Source organism: Rhinoderma darwinii, chromosome 11 (genome assembly GCF_050947455.1).
Source record: "Rhinoderma darwinii isolate aRhiDar2 chromosome 11, aRhiDar2.hap1, whole genome shotgun sequence".
NCBI lineage: Eukaryota > Metazoa > Chordata > Amphibia > Anura > Rhinodermatidae > Rhinoderma > Rhinoderma darwinii.
In genome coordinates, this window is record NC_134697.1 from 46,817,514 (window position 1) to 46,838,002 (window position 20,489).

At 41.8% G+C, this 20,489-nt stretch overlaps 1 protein-coding gene across 2 annotated transcripts in view; it reads right to left on the reverse strand.

Annotated features, from left to right (window-relative positions):
* SGMS1 (sphingomyelin synthase 1) overlaps window positions 1-20,489 on the reverse strand; it is a 202,338-nt gene that overhangs the window by 85,033 nt on the left and 96,816 nt on the right. For both annotated transcript variants that reach the window (XM_075842652.1, XM_075842653.1), the window contains one exon: window positions 7,173-7,243. The gene's annotated coding sequence lies outside the window, so the exon portion shown is untranslated. The remainder of the gene's footprint in view (window positions 1-7,172; window positions 7,244-20,489) is intronic.

Consider the following 20,489-nt stretch of genomic DNA (forward strand, 5'->3'; position numbering starts at 1 on the left):
GCACTCTGCCCAGGACTCTGGCTCTGGGGTTGACCCAGTCATCACTGTCCATATACGGACAGTGATATCAGGGGCTTCCCCAGAGTTCTGGAGCAGAGCCTATACTAGTGCTCTGCTATGGGGCTCCGGCACTAGGGTTTCTCCTGATATCACATTCCGGTCCAGGAGGATCCCGTGACGTCACTGTCTATGGACAGTGACGTCGGGGGCTCTTCCAGAGAGGAATTCCCGGCCTAAGCATCGGCAACGCTCTGGCTGGGGATTCCACTCCCAGAGAGAGCCCCAGTGGAGCTATCAACAGGGAGGTGTGTGTGTGTGTGTGTGTGTGTGTGTGTGTGTGTGTGTGTGTCACACTATCTATAGGGTTTGTGTTTGTGTGTGTGACTATTTACAGAGGGCACTGTGGCATTATCTGCAGAGGGCACTGTGGCATTATCTGCAGAGGGCACTGTGGTATTATCTAGAGGGCACTGTGGCATTATCTAGAGGGCACTGTGGCATTATCTAGAGGGCACTGTGGCATTATCTAGAGGGCACTGTGGCATTATCCAGAGGGCACTGTGGCATTATCTAGAGGGCACTGTGGCATTATCTAGAGGGCACTGTGGCATTACCTAGAGGGCACTGTGGCATTACCTACAGAGGGCACTGTGGCATTACCTACAGAGGGCACTGTGGCATTACCTATAGAGGGCACTGTGGCATTACCTACAGAGGGCACTGGGGCATTACCTACAGAGGGCACTGGGGCATTACCTACAGAGGGCACTGGGGCATTACCTACAGAGGGCACTGGGGCATTACCTACAGAGGGCATTGTGGCATTATCTACAGATGGGTGGGTGTCAGTATCTACCGAGGAGCACTGTGGCATCATCTACAAGGGGCACGGGGGAATTATCTACAGAGGGCACTGGGGAATTATCTACACAGGGCACTGTCGAATTATCTACACAGGGCACTGTCGAATTATCGACACAGGGCACTGAGGCATTATTTACAGAGTGCACTGTGGCTCTATCTAAAAAGGAGCTGCCCAATCTTGATATTCTTGTGTCTGCCAAACGCTGCCAACTGAGCACCCAGACTGCATTTAGCGATACTTAAAATGGAAACCTGGATTGTTAAAATAAGCACGTGGAGTAAAAATCACAAATTTCCGTTAAGTTTAAACCTAGTGCTAATATTATAGTAATGTAGTATTATTATAGTAATGATGTAGTATTATAGTAATGTAATGTAGTATTATTATAGTAATGTAGCATTGTTATGGTAATGTAGCATTGTTATAGTAATATAGTATTGTTATAGTACTTCAAATAACTAATTGACTAACAATTCTTTTGTATTGTATCAAATTTTAAAGAAATGCGGCCCGTCAACTTCAAATTTTTTCTTTGTGTGCCCATTTACCCGATCGCGTTTGAGACCCCTGGTGTAAGGCCTAGTTCACACAGAGTTTTTTGTGAGGCAGAAAAATCAGACAGATTTTGAATTGCCAGCATTCTTGGACCCTTTTTTTCACGCATGCCCCTTTTTTTCCCCGCGAGAGGCCAAAAGCCACCTGGGAAACAAAAACGCCTCTGCCTCCTATTGAAATCAATGGGGGGGCCATTTAGGCAATTTTTTGGCGCCGATTCCAACGCAGTTTCCGCATCAAAAAACGCTGTGTGAACGGACCGTAAGCCAGCACAGAGTACTAAATGCAGCACAGACATTATATATATATATATATATATATATATATATATATATATATATATATAGGCTAGGCAGTTAGCATATACAGTTAGGTCCAGAATTATTTGGACAGTGACACAAGTTTTGGCATTTTAACTGTTTATCAAAACATATTGAATATGCAAGACTGAATGAAAAGTGCAGACTCTTCGCTTTAATTTGCGGGTATTCACATCCTAATTTGAGGAAGGGTTTAGGAATTACAGTTCTTTAATATGTAGCTGCCTCTATTTCAAGGGACCAAAAGGTAGTTGGATAATTATCTCAAAAGCTATTTAATGGGCTATTCCCTAATTAATCCATCATCAATTAAGCAGGTAAAAGGTCTGTAGTTGATTCCAGGTGTGGCATTTGCATTTGGAAGCTGTTGCTGTGAACCCACAACATGAGGTCAAAGGAACTCTCAATGCAAGTGAAACAGACCACCGTTAGACTGAAAAAATTAAGAAATCCATCAGAGAGCTAGCACAAATGTTAGGAGTGGCTAAGTCAACAGTTTGGTACATTCTTGAAAAAAAGGAACGCACTGGTGATCTTGTGAACTCCAAAAGGACTGGACGTCCACGGAAGACAACAGCGGTGGATGATCACATAATCCTTTCCATAGTGAAGAAAAGCCCCTTCACAACATCTACCCAACTGAAGAACACTCTACCGGAACTAGGTGTATCAGTATATAAGTCTACCATAAAGAGAAGACTTCCTGAGAGCAAATACAGAGGGTCCACCACAAGGTGCAAACCATTAATCAGCCTCAAAAATAGAAAAGCCAGATTAGACTTTGCCAAACAACATCTAAAGAAACCAGCCCAGTTCTGGAGCAGAATGAAACCAAGATCAACCTCTACCAGAATGATGGGAGCAAGAAAGTATGGAGAAGGTTTAGAACGGCTCATGATCCAAAGCACACCACATCCTCTGTAAAACATGGTGGAGGCAGTGTGATGGCATGGGCATTAATGGCTGCCAAAGGCAGTGGGTCACTAGTGTTTATTGATGAGATGACTGAAGATAGAAGCAGCCAGATGAATTCTGAAGTGTTTCGGGATATACTTTCTGCTCAGATTCAACCAAATGCAGCAGGGCTGATTGGACGTCGCTTCACAGTACAGATGGACAATGACCCAAAACATACAGGTTTTTTTTAGGCAAAGAAGTGGAATATTCTGGAATGGACAAGTCAATCACCAGATCTCAACCCGATCGAGCACGCATTTCACTTGCTTAAGACAAAACTTAAGGCAGAAAGACCCACAAACAAGCAAGAACTGAAGACAGCTGCAGTAATATCCTGGCAAAGCATCACAAAGGAGGAAACCCAGTGTTTGGTGAAGTCCATGGGTTCCAGACTTCAGGCAGTCATTGCCTGCAAAGGATTCTCTACAGTTATTTATGGTAATGGTAATTTGTCCAAGTACTTTTGAGCCCCTGAAATGAGGAGGCCGTGTAGAAAAAAGGGTTGCATTTCCTAAACATTTCACAGGATATTTTTGTTCAACCCCTTGAATTAAACCTGAAAGTCTAAACTTCAATTGCATCTCAGGTGTTTCATTTCAAATCTAATGTGGCGGAATGCAGATCCCAAATCATGAAGATTGTGTCACTGTCCAAATAATTCTGGACCTAACTGTAAGTAGAGCATAGTGAAAAGCACATGGGAGTGGTGGTAAACAGCTATCGGAGGACCAGTAACAGATGCATCCCATGGGGAATTAAACCCTGAAACCAGGGGACAGCAGGGCCAAATAAAGCTTGTGGAAACATATGCATCAAAAAAGGAATGCCTCTTTTGTGGAGGCGCATTCCTCCTTACTGCTGACCAGCGACTGGGGAGGTAAAGTAAACTTTGAGCCTGTGTCCAGCACATAAATACAAATACACAAAGTGCTAATAAAAATTCCATCCCAGCCATCTCCAAATGAACAGATCATAACAGATTACAGAGCAACAGGTAGCAGAAAAGATCAACGAGTAGATGAAGGAGAGGAGCTGCCCAGTGTCCACAACATTGTCCATCATCTCTGGAAGTCTAGGCCTGCAATGATCCATTAATCTCTGCTGCCAGATATTAAAAGGTGGACCTTGCGGTATGCGGTGTTGCCAGGCGAGCAGCATAAATCCAGCTGAAGGATGGTGAAGACAAGCTTTGGGGGCCTTCTGCAGGTGATTAGGCAGGGTTGAGGGGTACACTTTGTGGTGCTTGCCACTCTGGCCAAAAAAATGAGGATCCTGAACAGAAAAACCCCCTTTATTACCTCAGAATACCTTAATAAGGTATATCAAAAATAGTTTTCTTAACTAGACAACCCTATTAGGACATGCTAGTTTCTAGGGCCTTACTGCCTAACAACCGTAGCATTTTATATGGAGTTGTCAGACAGGATGCCCTTACCAGTTGGTCTCAAATTACTCAGGTTTCCAGCGGAAAGCCAAACCAGAACTGAAAGAGAGCAAGAAGACTTGACTTGGAAGTACCCTCTCACTGCTATAATAACCACCTTCAGGCTTGGTTTCTTTGTGTTAGGCTGTGCAGTTAAAACGTGGTTTTTGACCGCACCGTGTGAACCCAGCCTTACAATGCTTAAGCCAAGAAGGAAATCACTAAATTAATTTGCATATTAGTAAAGATACTGTTGAGCATAATTAGTTACTGGAAAAACACATTACATAATGGAAACCATTCTTCAGTACCTAATGTCGTAGCCAGTCCATGTGATACAAAACACAATAAAGGCCATAAGACAGTTTTGGGCCGGAGGAAGTACAAGCCAAGAATTAAAAGCAGCAATGTAACATAACAAGAAATCATACAACAAATTATCATCCCATATATAGCAAACGATTGCCCGAAACCACAGTTACTGTATATAGACGTCATAGGGGCAATGAACTTTTAAAAGGTTAAAAAAAGCCCAGCAGCAAAAGTCAACACCCTGACTACAAACAGGGATGAAACTATAATATAACACATAAACTGCTGTTTTCAGTCTTACTTTGAGACACAATAAGCAGTCAAGCTTGAGACTGATCCCTGTCACTAACACACCTAAGCAAAGCACTCATAATAAAGCACTGTATCCCCAAAATCAGAAGCAGCTCCTTGTGCATTCAGGTGGTTGTTAGGGTACCCAGTCATGCCATTATTGACATCACAGGGATTCTCTGCGCAAAGCGGTCTTGGAGGAATGCACGCGACCTGCCTCATCTCTCCAGGTCTGTGTATAGCGATCACTGGTAACAATGATATAATAGGCTGTTACTATTATTAGTGATCTGTATATGAGGACAGCAGAGACCACAAAGATCATATGTCCCCTGCTAACCTGAGTAAAATAAAACTCATTAGTGTAAAATAAATAAATACAGAAAGGCCTAGTTCACACAGAGTTTTTTTAGCGCTGTTTTTGAAGCGGAAACCGCGCCCAAAAAACTTTCAAAATCACTTCCCATTGATTTCAAATGGGAGGCAGAGGCGTTTATTCCCGCAAACGGAAAATAAACCGCTCGCGGGAAAAAAAGTGAAATGCTCTTTCTTCACGCGGTTCAGTCTCTGACCTCCCATTGAAATTAATGGGAGGCAGAGGAAGCGTTTTTCGGAGTATTTTTGCCCGCAGCTCTCAATGGCCGCGGCCGAAAAACAATGCGAAAAACGCAGCAGAGAAAGTGCAGGCATGGCAAAATCTGCCTCAAAACTCCTGAAGGAATTTTGAGGCAGATTTTTCTGCCTGCAAAAAAACTGTGTGAACATACCCTAAATTGTAAAATAATTACATAAAAACAAATGAGAAAAAAACAAAACATAGAATAAATAAACAAATGCCACTCTCGCCATAAAAAAAGTGTACACCTTTCTAAACCAACACACACCAATACTAAACATCCTGCATGACGTATCCATTTTGCATGGGTATCAGGTTCTCAAGCATGGATACATTCATGTTACTCAGAATGTACACAAACATACAAAAATGACCAGCCTTTCTACCACGGCCTTATCATCCATGTACAGAGGCTGCGTCTAAAGTCAAGGAAGGACATATAAATGTAAAAATAAAATAGTGAGATCTAGGGGCGTCACTATAGGCTCGGGGACCATGGTGCAAAAGTTGTTCTTGTCCACTCGCCTCCCCCCTTTCTTTTCACGGCCGATGGCCGTAACCCACCTATAGCTTTGTGCACTATATATTGGAGACAGCATATCTATTAGACTATGACCTCTATAGCTACAGCACTGTATAGGATTAGGTACATTGTCTCAGCAGACAGTATCACACATGATAAGATTAGATACAGCGGCTGAGCAGACAGTATCACATGTAATAGGCTTAGATACATGGCCCCAGCAGTAAGTATCCTTGTACTAAGCCTCCCTGCTCCTGAATCTGGTCCTCTTCATCTCTGGGTGCAGCATTGGATCCTGGTGCCATTCATCGTTACGACGTTATGTGCGCCGAAAATACAATGCCATGTGCCCGAAGAGGACCCGACTTATGAGCGAGATTATGTTCCAAGTCAAAGATTGCTGCAGACAGAGAAAGAACAATGCAGCATACAATTTCTGTCAAAACTGCAGCCCCAGCTGCTCCTCACCAACCACTGGGGGGCGTCTTACCGTTTGAGAAGTATTGGACAAGACCACTGGGTATAGGTATAGCTTGACTTTGCCACCTTGAAAGTTGCCGCCTTGATTACAATTTAAAAGGCTATGTACACCTTTGGAATATTTTTTTTTTTTTTTTAAAACGTCTATCAGTGTGTTTTGTGCAACTTTCTAAATACTTTAGCTGTATCTAGCGCTGAATCCTGTATCCGTCAGGTCAGCAGTGTATGTAGAAAGTTGCACCAAACACACGGATGAACCTTTTTATATAGAAAAACAAAAAACATTTCAAAAGGTGTACATAGCCTTTAAACATTTCTAATTGAAAGAGGGAGATATTTGAGTGGTTTATGATTGCCCCTTTACAGTTTTAGACTTTCTGGGGTACTTGTGATCTTAACAAGGTGTCCGTGCCATGGGGAGATTGTATACTTGAGGCTAGGGCTACACGGTGACTTGTGGACAGGGGATATCATGCTGCCCGTCGCATCTCATCACAGTGAATATGGTTGTGCAGAAATCCAGCAGATAGAGATTTATGCAGACTGTCATGTCTCAGTCACGGCTACTTGTGGGTCGCAACAATGTAGTAGTGTGACATTTTATGTTGTGCGACTCCAAGTTACCTCTTAACTTTGGCCAGTTGCTTGCGTTGTGTATCACCATATGACATGTCCACTGTTTACATCTTCATTCTTGAACATTGGCTTGCTAAGATCAAACGAGCTAAAAAGATTGTTCTTAGCAATCCTTTATCTTCCCCACTGTACTAACATTTTGGATGGGTATTGACCAGCTTTCCGTAGATACGCATACAGATCTAAATTCTTACTTTAAATGATTTTCATGGTCTGCTCCATGTTCCTTTTAAATCCATGTTGAGCTCGTTGTCAATGTGTTTTACTGCAGAAAAAAGAAAAAACTGGACTAAATACGCAGAAACATTGCAATCACGTGATGTTAAAAAGCTTCTCAGAACCCCCCCCCCCCCCCACACACACACACACACAAAACAATATCTCGGACAAGCAATATCACCGCCATTGTAGCTCTAACAGGGGTTGGCACGCAGGTGACAAATCCTAGTGTGCTTGAAATAGCAGCCATATTGGCTATCACATAATTTTTTTTAAATCAATGACTTTACGTATATCTAGCTTTGCTTTATACGTCCTTCATGATAAGGGTTAGGCACAGGAAAATATCTTCCCCCAATAAATTGTCGGTAATCATTATTATTTGTTTTTAATACCATAGATGTTCTGATTAGGCAAAACCCCTTGATGTTGGTCTACGGTGGATTCCATGTGAGGGCGCATTCACTTTATTCCATACGTTTTTCTGTGTAACTTCAAAAACGCCTTAAAAACGCTTAAACAAAAAGATACGGAAAGGGTATTCCCAGAATCCACAATAATCACCTATCCACGTGATATGTTATAATTGCCTGATTGCTGGGGGCCCAACTTCTGGAACCCACACTGATCGTGAGAACGGGGGTCCTGCGTTCCTCCTCTCTTCCTATCTACAGTGAGGTGGATGCGCACTGCCGTTCTATCAAAAGTCTGTGGGAATGACGGAAATAGTCTTGGTTGTTTCTGTTAGTCCCACAGACATTTAATGGAGAGGCTGGCGCATGTTCAACCACCACTCTATTCAAGCTCCGTTCTCGCAATCGGTGGGGTTCCTAGGTGCCAATTGTTGTTTCTGGGAGTCTGGAAAAGTAACCATCATATGTGTATGGGTGCAAGAAAATTTTACCAATCCCCCATTCCCAGAATTGATCAGTAATGGCTAATTTTTTTTAATGTCACATCATAGCTCTCCCTGCCACTCGCACCTGAGGTGTCCGCCAGTCTCCTTTAGATGTTGCCTTCAGGAGAAAATGAATCAGACAATCTGAATTTTAGTGGCACCACAGCTGTCCAGTAGCTGCTTATCCCTTCTGCCCCATTAAAATAATAGGTAAGTTTGGCTGAGCTGTGCCTGCATGGAGTCGGTGATCGCAGCTGTTTGCTGAACTGCTACCTTATGTGTATATGCAGATCAGGAAGGCCAGAGATTAGAAATTCAGATTCAACTATTTTGTTGAAACTGTTCCAAGGGTAACATTACATGTGTTCTAATATGGCGGAATAACCATCACCCAGAAGAGTTTAACATCAAAATATATGATCAATGGACTTCTCATGAGTGTGAACTGTAGCTCTCGATGCCAGCGCAGCATTGGATGGGTGACCACTCCCTATAGCATTGCAGAACACTAGACAAAGTTCATCTTTGCAGATATACACCGCTCTGTCTACTGTATGTAAACACTTGTAAAGGTTGTGTAATTCTATATGCTTCTCCTTCTGTTCAAATTCCTGTTTGAAGTGGGAGCCCACACAATGTAGCATGACCATAGTGGTACGCGTCATCCACGAAGTTGGCTTCCTGTGCACTTCCTCTGTGGAAACCTCTCAAGAATATTAACCACGGCTTAAAGTTCTGCTAATGCTAGTCACACATATGCACATAAGTATTTCTAAAGGTACTGGAGATATGCGAGATAAGGTAGTGATCATGGGGGCATACATTCTACTAGGCTTCTTACATTCTACTAGGTCAGTCTCTCCGTAGAAATGGCTGCTTACAGGGGGCAATATTCAAATACAGAGAAGATGGGGTCTATTTAATGTGAACATTGTATAATTCAACTGAACCATAGAAAATAACACTTTTACCATATACTTACCACAAGCACACAAAGTCAGACAAATCTCTAAAGTCAGATACGCAATGGACCTAAAATATCACTGCTGACAGCAGTTATTAGTAATGATGTCAATGGAGCATATCTACCTTCACTTCTCATATGCCATTGACTGCTTAACATTATACTGTACAATCACATTCTAACACATATATATACACTAGTCCTTCTCAATGAATTAGAATATCATCAAAAAGTTAAACTCCTATATTATATAGATTCATTGCACACAGAGTGATCTATTTCCAGCATTTTTGTCTTTTAATGTTGATGATTATGGTAACAGTTAATGAAAACCCAAAATTTAGTCTCTCAGAAAATTAGAATATTATATAAGCCCAATTTTAAAAATTCTTTAATATACTGAAACGTTGGCCTACTGAAAAGTATGTACAGTATATGCCCTCAATACTTGATCGGGGCTCCTTTTGCATGAATTACTGCATCAATGCGGCGTGGCATGGAGGCGATCAGCCTGTGGCACTACTGAGGTGTTATCAATGCGGCATGGCATGGAGGCGATCTGCCTGTGGCACTGCTGAGGTGTTATCAATGTGCCGTGGTATGGAGGTGATCAGCCTGTGGCACTGCTGAGGTGTTATCAATGCGGCGTGGCATGGAAGCGATCAGCCTGTGGCACTGCTGAGGGGTTATGGAAGCCCAGGTTGCTTTGATAGCGGCCTTCAGCTCGTCTGCATTGTTAGGTCTGGTGTCTCATCTTCCTCTTGACAATACCCTATAGTTTCTCTATGGGGATAAGGTCAGGTGAGTTTGCTGGCCAATCAAGCGCAGTGATACTGTGGTTATTACACCAGGTATTGGTACTTTTGGCAGTCTGGGCAGGTGCCAAGTCCTGCTGGAAAATGAAATCAGCATCTCCATAAAGCTTGTCAGCAGAGGGAAGCATGAAGCGCCCTAAAATTTTCTGGTAGACGGCTGCACTGACTCTGGACTTGATATAACACAGTGGACCAACACCAGCAGATGACATGGTTCCCCAAACCATTACTGACTGTGGAAACTTCGCACTGGACCGCAAGCAACTTGGATTGATGCCTCTCCACTCTTCCTCCAGACTCTGGGGCCTTGATTTCCAAATAAAATGCAAAATTTACTTTCATCTGAAAACAGGACTTTGGACCACTGAGCAACAGACCAGTCCTTTTTCTCCTTAGCCCAGGTGAGACGCTTCTGACGTGGTCTCTGGGTCACGAGTGGCTTGACACAAGGAATGCGACAGTTGTAGCCATTGTCCTGGATACGTCGGTGTATGGTGGCTCTTGAAGCTCTGACTCCAGCCGCAGTCCACTCCTTGTGAATCTCCCCCAGATTCTTGAATGGCCTTTTCTTGATAATCCTTTAAAGGCTACGGTTATCCCTGTTGCTTGTGCACCTTTTTCTACCACACTTTTTCCTTCCTCTCAACTTTCCATCAATGCTTGGATACAGCACTGTGAACAGCCAGCTTCTTTAGCAATGTCCTTTTGTAGCTTAACCTCCTTGTGGAGGGTGTCAATGACTGTCTTCTGGACAACTGTCAAGTCACCAGTCTTCCCCATGATTGTGTAGCCTACTGAACCAGACTGTTGGACCATTAAAAGGCTTAGGAAACCTTTGCAGGTGTTTTGTGTTGAATAGCTGATCAAAGTGTTACACAATCAGTCTACAATCTTCAAGTTTTACCCAATATTCTTCATTTATGAGAGACTAAATTATGGGTTTTCATTACCTGTTAGCCATAATCATCAACATTAAAAGAAAAAAATGCTGGAAATAGATCACTCTGTGTGTAGTGAATCTATATAACAAGTGAGTTTCACTTTTTGAAGTAAATTACCTAAATAAATTAACTTTATGATGATACTCTAATTAATCGAGAAGGACTAATAAAATATAGATATATATATACATATATATATTCCCATTAATTGTCGCTACTGGGACTGTTGCCTTTTGCTATATATATATATATATATATATATATATATATATATACACACACACACACATACATACACATATATATATATATATATATATAGAGATAGATAGATATTGTTTTGGGTATAAAAACGAAATATATAATAAAAAACACAGACACAAACTACAGTATAAGGCCCCATGCACACGACCGTGCCCGCAATCACGGCCCACGATTGCGGGCACGGCCGGCCGCTGACTGACAGCCGCATTTTCGGGCCGTGCTCCCATACCAAGTATGGGAGCACGGCCCCCAAAATGCGAAAGAATGGACATGTTCCATAATTCCCGGAACATTTCCACGGCACGGACACCCTTCCGTAGTGCTACGGAAAGGTGTCAGCGTTCAATGAAAGTGAATGGCTCCGTTTTTGCGGTCCGCAAAAACGGAGGTTTTTTACGGTCGTGTGCATGGGGCCTCATACTTTCTCGTTTTGCTGCGTTATCAGTAATTGTAATATAACCGCACAATGAGAGCAATAATTGTGCTATATCATATTATAGCATCAGTAAGAGGAGCGTCACAGTGGGTTACGAACAGTAATAACAGCAGTAATATGGAAGCACCAAATCACCGCTTGCAACTATCGCTACTCATAGTTTTCTCCTCTAGATCTTCTCAAGCCACTGCCGTTCTCTGATTATCCGACAGATCGGTCCAGTTGCTGTCCTTCCCAGAAAGCAACGCTGCATTCTGGGGGGAAAATAGTTGATGGACTAAATCAGAAAGAAGCGAAGGCTTGAGAAAAGAGACAGGAGATTCTGGGGAGGAATCTGTTCTTTGAAACAATAAAGGAAAAATTAGAAGGGATAGTAAGCTACGGGCCCAGCTTACGGTGTCTTTTTGATTATAACATTAGAGAGATATATATATATATATATATATATATATATATACACACACACACACACACACACACACACACCTTTTAGATTTGGCAACTTATAAAGTTATTGGGCTCTTACATTTTCAGGCTACTCAGAGTTTGTTTTAGCATCAGTACTGGATGCTCAAATCTTCAGTAAGAGTATAACAGCACCATAGGCCCCGGTCGGGCTGCTAAACATGGTAACAAGCCAATGCAGTGTTGCGGTCTCTCCCAACGTCAAAGCCACATGGTATTATTGTACTACAGACTCTCACATTTCTGAAACCTGTCATTTTATTCATGTCAAATTACACAGCAGAAAAGAAAACAGCTGTCACAATTAGAGACCACGGCGCATAATCTGAAGCTGCACAGTTCTGAGGCTCGAATAGAGAATCATTGTGCAAAGGAAACCAATGTTCCCATGACCTCCGTGCTGCTGGCTCTTCCATCACTCCAAACAAACAGTAAAGGCTGTGTGGTCCCCATTGATCTTGTAGGGATCACTCCAGGACAGTTTGAGAAGCTCATGGCCCAAGTCAACAAAGACTCACTGAACACGGTTGAAAAATTAGAAGTCTTGGTACTGGGTTTGCCTTAGAAAATATTTACGCAGAATTATTATTTGTCTTGGCCTCTCTTCTCACCTTGGCCACTTTAGGATTGGTTTATTCTTAATTCAGAATTCTGTAAAAATCGTTGACTTGCTATTTTTAATGCTGCAGAGTACAATGATGGGTGGAGTACAAGACCATTATTAAGCTATGGTCTAAAGATGGCCACACACACAAAAAAAAGTAGTTGGCTCAACAGCAATCTTTCCCAGCTCCCAGTGTATTCCGCAATTGGCCCATTGTGGGTATTTATTTCAGGAGAGAAAGAATGAGCTCTGCCAACGACGGACCATGTGGGAGCCGTATACTTAGTGTCAACACATACACTTGTGATGAAGAAAAAGCCCTTCCCAAAATATAAATGATGAAGAACATAAGAAGTCACCTTGGCATTCCAAGACCTGTATTATTGCGATCACCCTGACTTTCTCAACTTGGTGTATGTTATTTTTTAATTAAGGTGGGGTAAAATGGCTGCTAGACCCCTCGGTCTCGGTTTAATTCAGTGCAACAATAGAATCTACAGTTGAAATGGATCAGAATGTTTTTTCCAGCACATACCACAATTGTTTGATCAGATTGAGAACTAGGGAATTTGGAGGCAAGGTCAGCACCTTGAACTTTGTCATATTCCTCAAACCATTCCTGAACAATTTTTACAGTGTGGCAGGACGTATTATCCTGCTGAAATAGTCCACTGCCACAAGAGAATACCATTGCATGGGGTGTACTTGGTCTGCAAAATGTTTAGGTGCCCATGACACCATCGCTAGTTCACCAGTTGTCCTTCCTTGAACCACTTTTGGTAGGTACTAACCACTGCATACCAGGAACACCCTACAAGACCTGCCAGATTAGAGATGCTCTGACCCAGTCACCTAGCCATCACAATTTGCCCCTTGTCACAGTCAATCAGATTCTCATGCTTGCCCATTTTTCCTGCTTCCAACACATTAACTTGAAGAACTGACTGTTCACTTGCTGTCAAATATATTCCTGTGTGTGTGTGTGTGTGTGTGTGTGTGTGTGTGTGTTTGTTGTTTTTTTATGCAATTACGTAGATAAATGTCGAATAGTGTTTGTGGGGGGGGGGCTACTTTGCGTGAACCCCAGGGCCGCATTTTCGATGTAACCGGCTCTGTCTAGATCCTAGCAAGCAGAGAGGCATTTGTTTTCTACATTTTAAAGCATCAACTTTATTCTTAATATTTATTAGAGAATCGAGCTGATGGACATTTTCTTCATACTAACAACCCTGTTTAGAAAAAAAAATGTGAGAAGATTGTATAATAAATCTAAAGACCCACAGATTTTCTAAAGTCCTCTATTATTCTGAAGCAAATATACTAGTCCTAAAATAAATACATGATTCAAATACCAAAACAAATAATGAAAACCATACAGCAATTTCTCCCGAGGCTCAGAATAAATGAGCTGTCTCAATACCCGAGCCTCGTCCCTTCAGAAAGGTGAACCACCCATAGAGTGAGCGCAATAACGAATACCAGAGCGGGCTCTCCCAGCCTCCAGCTGTACACACCTGTACACACCTGCTTCAAGCTCTCCTGCTATGTGACCACATATTGTCACAGTCATATTTATGGATTTAACTCATTTAAAGTGAAATTCTTCTGCTTTACTTTGGCCAATTCACTATTACATGCAAAACTAGGCCATGCTGGATTATATTATATTCGTTTTTTGCGGCTTTGAATTGTATTTAGCTCCCAGGTGGCTAAACTGGTCAACTATCAAAAATCCCTGGCATCCACTTGGATACAGTCTGCACAGAAAATCCTTGCAGTCAGCATCTGCCGATTTAGATCCCTGTTCAGACTGAACTCTAAATTCAAAATTCTGCTGGATTGCTGTTACCATTGTGGCAACAGAGTTGATCGTTACTCAGTTAACATTAAAAAAAAAGGGGTCTACTGTTCTTTTTCAGAAACAATGCCCCACCCGTGAATGCAGCTGTGCCTGGTATTAAAGCTCATCCCTATTGACTTGATAAAAAGGCTGAGCTGCAATACCAGGTACAGCATATGGACAATAGTGGCGCTGTTCCTAGACCAAAGACAAAGCAGACCCGTTTTTTTATATAATCTAAGACAACCCCCTGAAAACTAAGCTGTTAAAGGTGTTGTCTGCTATAGACCCCTATTCATATGGGCATATGGATGTGTTAGAGGGATGTCTCATATCAGGACTCCACTCCAACCTAAGGCCCTATGCACACGAAAGTAAAAAAAACCAAAAAAACTCCGTAACTGCGGACCACAATACGGTCCGCAATTACAGACCCGCCCGGTTCTTTTGGCCACGGACACCTTTCCATACCAGGTATGGGAGCACGGCCCGCGGTGGCTGGCCGTGCTCGCAATCGTGGGCTGTGATTACGGGCACGGCCGTGTGCATGAGGCCTAAAACCTGGCTTGTTTGCACATCACATCTATCTACAGTAGACTGATTTCAATCGGCACCATATAATATAAAGTTTCAATTGTCAGCACACATTTGTTGCACGGCACAGTTTGCGACAAAAACTGAGGTTAACTGCTTAGTAAATCCTGTTCCTTGTGTATAAAAGTTGTAACGTCATTTCTTTTCATTTCCAGAAGGAAGTATTTCTAAGGGCAACAACCTAAATTGTTAGAATTGTCCAAATGCTGAACTACTGTATTTCTGTCAAAGAGCAGTAACTCAGCCAACACACATTCTTACCGTGAGAGCTCATACTAGCCACAGTTCATACCCCATGATATTTGCACTATGCGCTAAAACGTATGAAATAAAAGTGTGATACAAATGTCACGTAAAAATCAAAACTGTAAACTGCGACATAAACGTACAAATCTTTTTCTTTTTTTATTACTGTGGCACTGTGCGAGAGTAAGAGGTTTATAAATGAAGATGAACAACGAGAGTTCAAACAAGGTCAACGATCTCCATATCATTTACGAATATCGGCCAAAAAACACGCACTTATAACTGGTCATCAGGGAAAGGCTGCTTTAGAGGTCATTTTCAACTCTATAAATACATACGGTTTTAGGTTAAATTTCAGTCGATTTAATCCCCTCCAATCCTTTTTTCTATGCCACAAGTGACTACGTGACTTTATAAACAGGGCAACCATTAGGGCTAGAGCTTCGGAGACAATTCACGTGCACCACGATGCAACATTGTTCCATCACATTGCACGTTCCAGCTGAATTACAATGCAAGTATGATGCTGCACCGTCAAGTCAGACAATTTGAAGCAATGGCGAATTGTCCTGGCATTGCTACATCATTGTATGCAGCAGATCAGGACAAAGCTAGACTTCTGTTAGAGCTAGCGACAAAACACTATATGAACCTATAAATCTATAGATACCTAACTTTTCAAATATTAAAGGGGTTAGTTAAAAAACAATACTTATTATGTATCCATAATCCAGGAGTTTTTTTTTAATATGCGTTTGTGTTTTTTTTTTTGGTTTTTTTAAATTATTTCATTTTGTACATGTGCTTTTCCTAGAGTTTTTGACGTTTTAGAGAGAAACTTTTTCAATATACATAGACTATAATGGGTCAAACGTAGACCAAAATAGTATCTGAGTCTATGTTTGGCATGGTTTACGTTGGGATACAGTTTTTTTGAAAGTGCTGAAAAGCATAGTCTGCTACGCTATTCTGTACTTCAAAAGAAGGTATACGCGACGTAACGTTTGTATTATTTTGCATTTATCTCAATGGACGACGTATGCAAACGTAATGCTATACTTTTGTATCCGTTAACATACAGTAAATCAGTTGTTTTTTTTCGATCAGTGTTCACTTTTTTAGGTAGAAAAAAACGGACAGAAACGTATACCGACATGTGAGTATACGCTAAACGTACACATTATATAAAACACAGACGTAAACAGAAAATGGTACACGTTTGTATATACGTTTTCAATGGTCCACGGTTCTATAGGAAAACTTATACGCTCAGCGGACAGCACAAATGCGATGAGAACTAGCAAATCTAATCACATTTACTATGTGCTTTCCAAAAACATCAAGTCTAAAGACTATGTACACCTTTGAAGTAGTTTTATTTTATTTTTTTATAAAAATGTCTATTAGTGTGATTCTGCAACTTTCAAATACTTACATAATAAGGCCCCATGCACAGAAACGTATTTTTCCCTGTCCGTAAATACTGGTGTAAATACGGGTCCTTTGTCACCAGTATTCCACCCGTATTTACGGACCCATTTTCTCTGCTATATTGCACTGCACCAATCGGCAGCCCCTTCTCTCTATCAGTGTTGGATAGAGAGAAGGGGCAGCCCTTTTGGGCAGAGTTTCCGCAGCGGAACGCAGAGATTGAAAGTAAAAGAAGTTCATACATACCCCGGCCGTTGTCTTGGTGACGCGTCCCTCTTGACATCCAGTCCGACCTCCCTGGATGACGCGGCAGTCCATGTGACCGCTGCAGCCTGTGATTGGCTGCAGCGATCACATGGGCTGAAACGTTATCCCAGGAGGCCGGACTGGAGGAAGAAGTAGGGAGTTCTGGGTAAGTATTAACTTTTTTTTGTTACGGATTTTTGAAGTTAACATTAGACATCTAAATTGTGAGTGCCGCGCATGGTACTCACTGTCCAGCGGTAGTCACTGTCCAGGGTGCTGAAAGAGTTACTGCCGATTAGTGCCGCCCCTTCTCTCTATCCCGCACTGATCGTTTAACTCTTTCAGCACCCTGGACAGTGACTATCCCCTGACGTCACCTAGCAACGCTCCCGTAATTACGGGAGCTCCATAGACTTCTATGGGCTGCCCGTGCCGTAATTATGGCCTGAAATAGGACATGTTCTATATTTTTCAACGGCCCGGACACCTTCCCGTAAGCAAAGAAGTCTATGGGCCCGTAATTACATTCGTGTGCATGGGGCCTAACATAGTACAGTTGTCCATCAAGTTCAACCAAAGGATGGAAAAAAAGGGAAGGATTGAAACAAAAATTCTACATATTCATATAGGGGCTGATATTTTTTCATTCTAGGAAATTTATCTAAGCCTTTTTTAAAGCCATCTCCTGTCCCTGCTGTGACCAGCTCCAGCGATAGACTATTCCATAAATTCACTGTTCTCACAGTAAAGAAGGCTTTTCGCCTCTGCAGGTTGAACCTTTTTTCTCCAGACGGAGGGAGTGCCCCCTTGTTTTTTGAGGGAGTTTTACATGGAACAGGATTTCACCATATTTCTTGTATGTGCCATTCATATATTTATATAAAGTTAATCATGTTCCCCCCTTAGTCATCTTTTTTCAAGGCTAAATAGGTTTAGTTCTTTTAATCTTTCCCCATAACTTAGATTCTCCATGCCCCTTATTAGCTTCGTTGCTCTTCTTTGTATTTTTTCCAACTCCAGGGCATCCTTTCTATGAACTGGAGCCCAGAACTGAACTGCATATTCTAGATGAGGCCTCACTAATGCTTTGTAAAGTGGTAATATTACATCCCTGTCCCGCGAGTCCATGCCTCTTTTAATACATGACAATATCTTGCTGGCCTTTGAAGCAGTTGATTGACATTGCATGCTGTTATTTGGCTTATGATCTACAAGTACACCCAGATCCTTCCTTCTCAACAAGTGACTCTCCCATACTTTTCATTAAAAAATTATGTTTACTTTTTAAAATACAGCTGATTTGTATTCCATATACAGAGCAGATGTATTGTGCTCTAAGATCTGAATCCGTCAGATCTGCAGGACTGACGAGTTCAGTGACAGCGGGTCCTGCGTGTCTGTAACACGCAGGATCCACTTGTAGTCTATTAATTAGTTATGAACCTAGATGTGATTGGTAACAGCTCAATCTTGCGTGTCAGAGATACGCAGGACCCGCTGACAATGAACCCGCGGACCTGACAGAATACAAAGCAGCTGTATCTCAAAAAGTAAGCACAATTTTTAATAAAAAGTTATTTGAAAGTTGCGCAAAACAAACGGATAGACATTTTTTTATTAAAATTCTAAACACAACCACATCCCCAATTATAAGAGGGTGTTTACAATAATGTGGTTACAGAAGTGTGGTTTTGTTATTTTTATTTTTCCCCTCTAAATTATTTCAGTTTGTTTTTCAATACTATTGTACAGATTATGGGTCACATTAAAGGTGTAAAAAGTTCTGAAATTATTCATCTTGTACTGATTTTTTGACATGGCTCTTGTGCCTGCAGCCCGTTAAACTACATGTGCTCCTAATAGAGCGCACAGGCATTCCCTGCATCTCTCAGCATTGGCTGCTACTAGCAGTCTTATTACTGATGGAAGACATCAGGTGGGATCACGGCCGTGAACCCTGAAGATTTACCCCTTAAATACGGCAGTCAATAGTGACCGCCGCATTTACGGAGTTACATCGGCACCCAACTACGCGATTGCAGGGTGCCAATGGTTGCTATGGCAACCCGAGGCCTAACATCTATGGAAGGCGTTTAGGGGGCAGGACCTAATACGCTGCCTGTCGGTGTGAAACTGACAGGTCTAATACCCTGCAATATATAAGTATTGCAGGGTGTTATAACAACGATCGAACAGTTGCATTTTCAAGTCCCTAGTGAGACTAAAAAAACAGAGTAAAAAAATAAAAATGTATAAAAATAAAAAAGTAAAAGTTCCAAGTAATAAAATTTAAAAAATAATAAAAAAAGCCTTTTTACGCTGTGAACGGTCATCCACAGCGAGATCTCGCTGTGCTGTAAATCACACACAGAAGTGGTCAGGAGAATGAATACACGTCACGTCCTGGCTGGAGGTAATGTATATTCATGGTCATGACACATGAGTAGCGTTATAGTGTGTTTATGTGGCTGCACATAGCGATATAACTCTATTGCTATCTGCAGTGTAAATGAATGCAGAGAAGTGTATGACGCTGATTGGTCACTGATTGGTCAGCGTCATACACTCCTCTGTACAACGCCCACTTGGTCATATAGTAAAACACGCCCAGTTGTCCATTGAGAAACTCATTAGCATAAAGCTAATATAGGTCATAACTCAATGATCGTTTTTCGAAATAAAAAACACTGCTGTAATCTACATTACAGCGCCGATCACAGCATGTACAATATAGGGCACTTATAATGTGGTGACAGAGCCAAATGGTGCTCCTTGCATTCTGAGCTCTGCAGTGTGTCCAAGCGGCAGTTTATTACCACATATGGAGTATTGCTGTAATCCGGAGAAATTGCTTTTCAAATGTAGTTGTTTTTTTTTGTCCTTTATGCCAAAAATTTAGATTTTCATTTTCACAGCCTCATTCCACTAAATTCAGCAAAAAAAACTGTGGGGTCAAAATGCTCACTATACCCCTTGATACATTTCCTGAGGGGTGTAGCTTGCCAAATTGTGTCTTTTTGGGGGTGTTTCCACTGTTTTGGCCCCACAAGACCTCTTCAAACCTGACATGGTGCCTAAAATATATTCTAATAAAAAGAAGGCACCAAAATCCACTCGTTGTGCCTCTGCTTCCGTGGCCTGTTCTTCAGTCTATTAGCACACTAGGACCACGTGTAAATACTGAATTTATCGACCAAATTTTACCACTAACATAAAGTACAATATGTCACGAGAAAACATCATAATCGCTTGGATAAATAAAAGCATTCCAAAGTTATTACCACAAAGTGACACGTCAGATGTGAAAAAACCTTCCGCGTCTACAAGGCCAAAGCAGGCTGTGTCCTGAAGGGGTTAAAGTGGAGATGAATATTTTTAAGGAAACCGGTGATTCTGATCAGTAAGCAATGCCAAGTCCATGGCTGCAATCTAAGGGGGGGCCTCCTGCAAAATCTTCTTAAGAGATCAAACGAACAGGCAAGAAAAGTCCCATAATCCCTCAGTTTGACTGAGCTGGACTCCATGCAGAAAATATATTCAGAAACTCT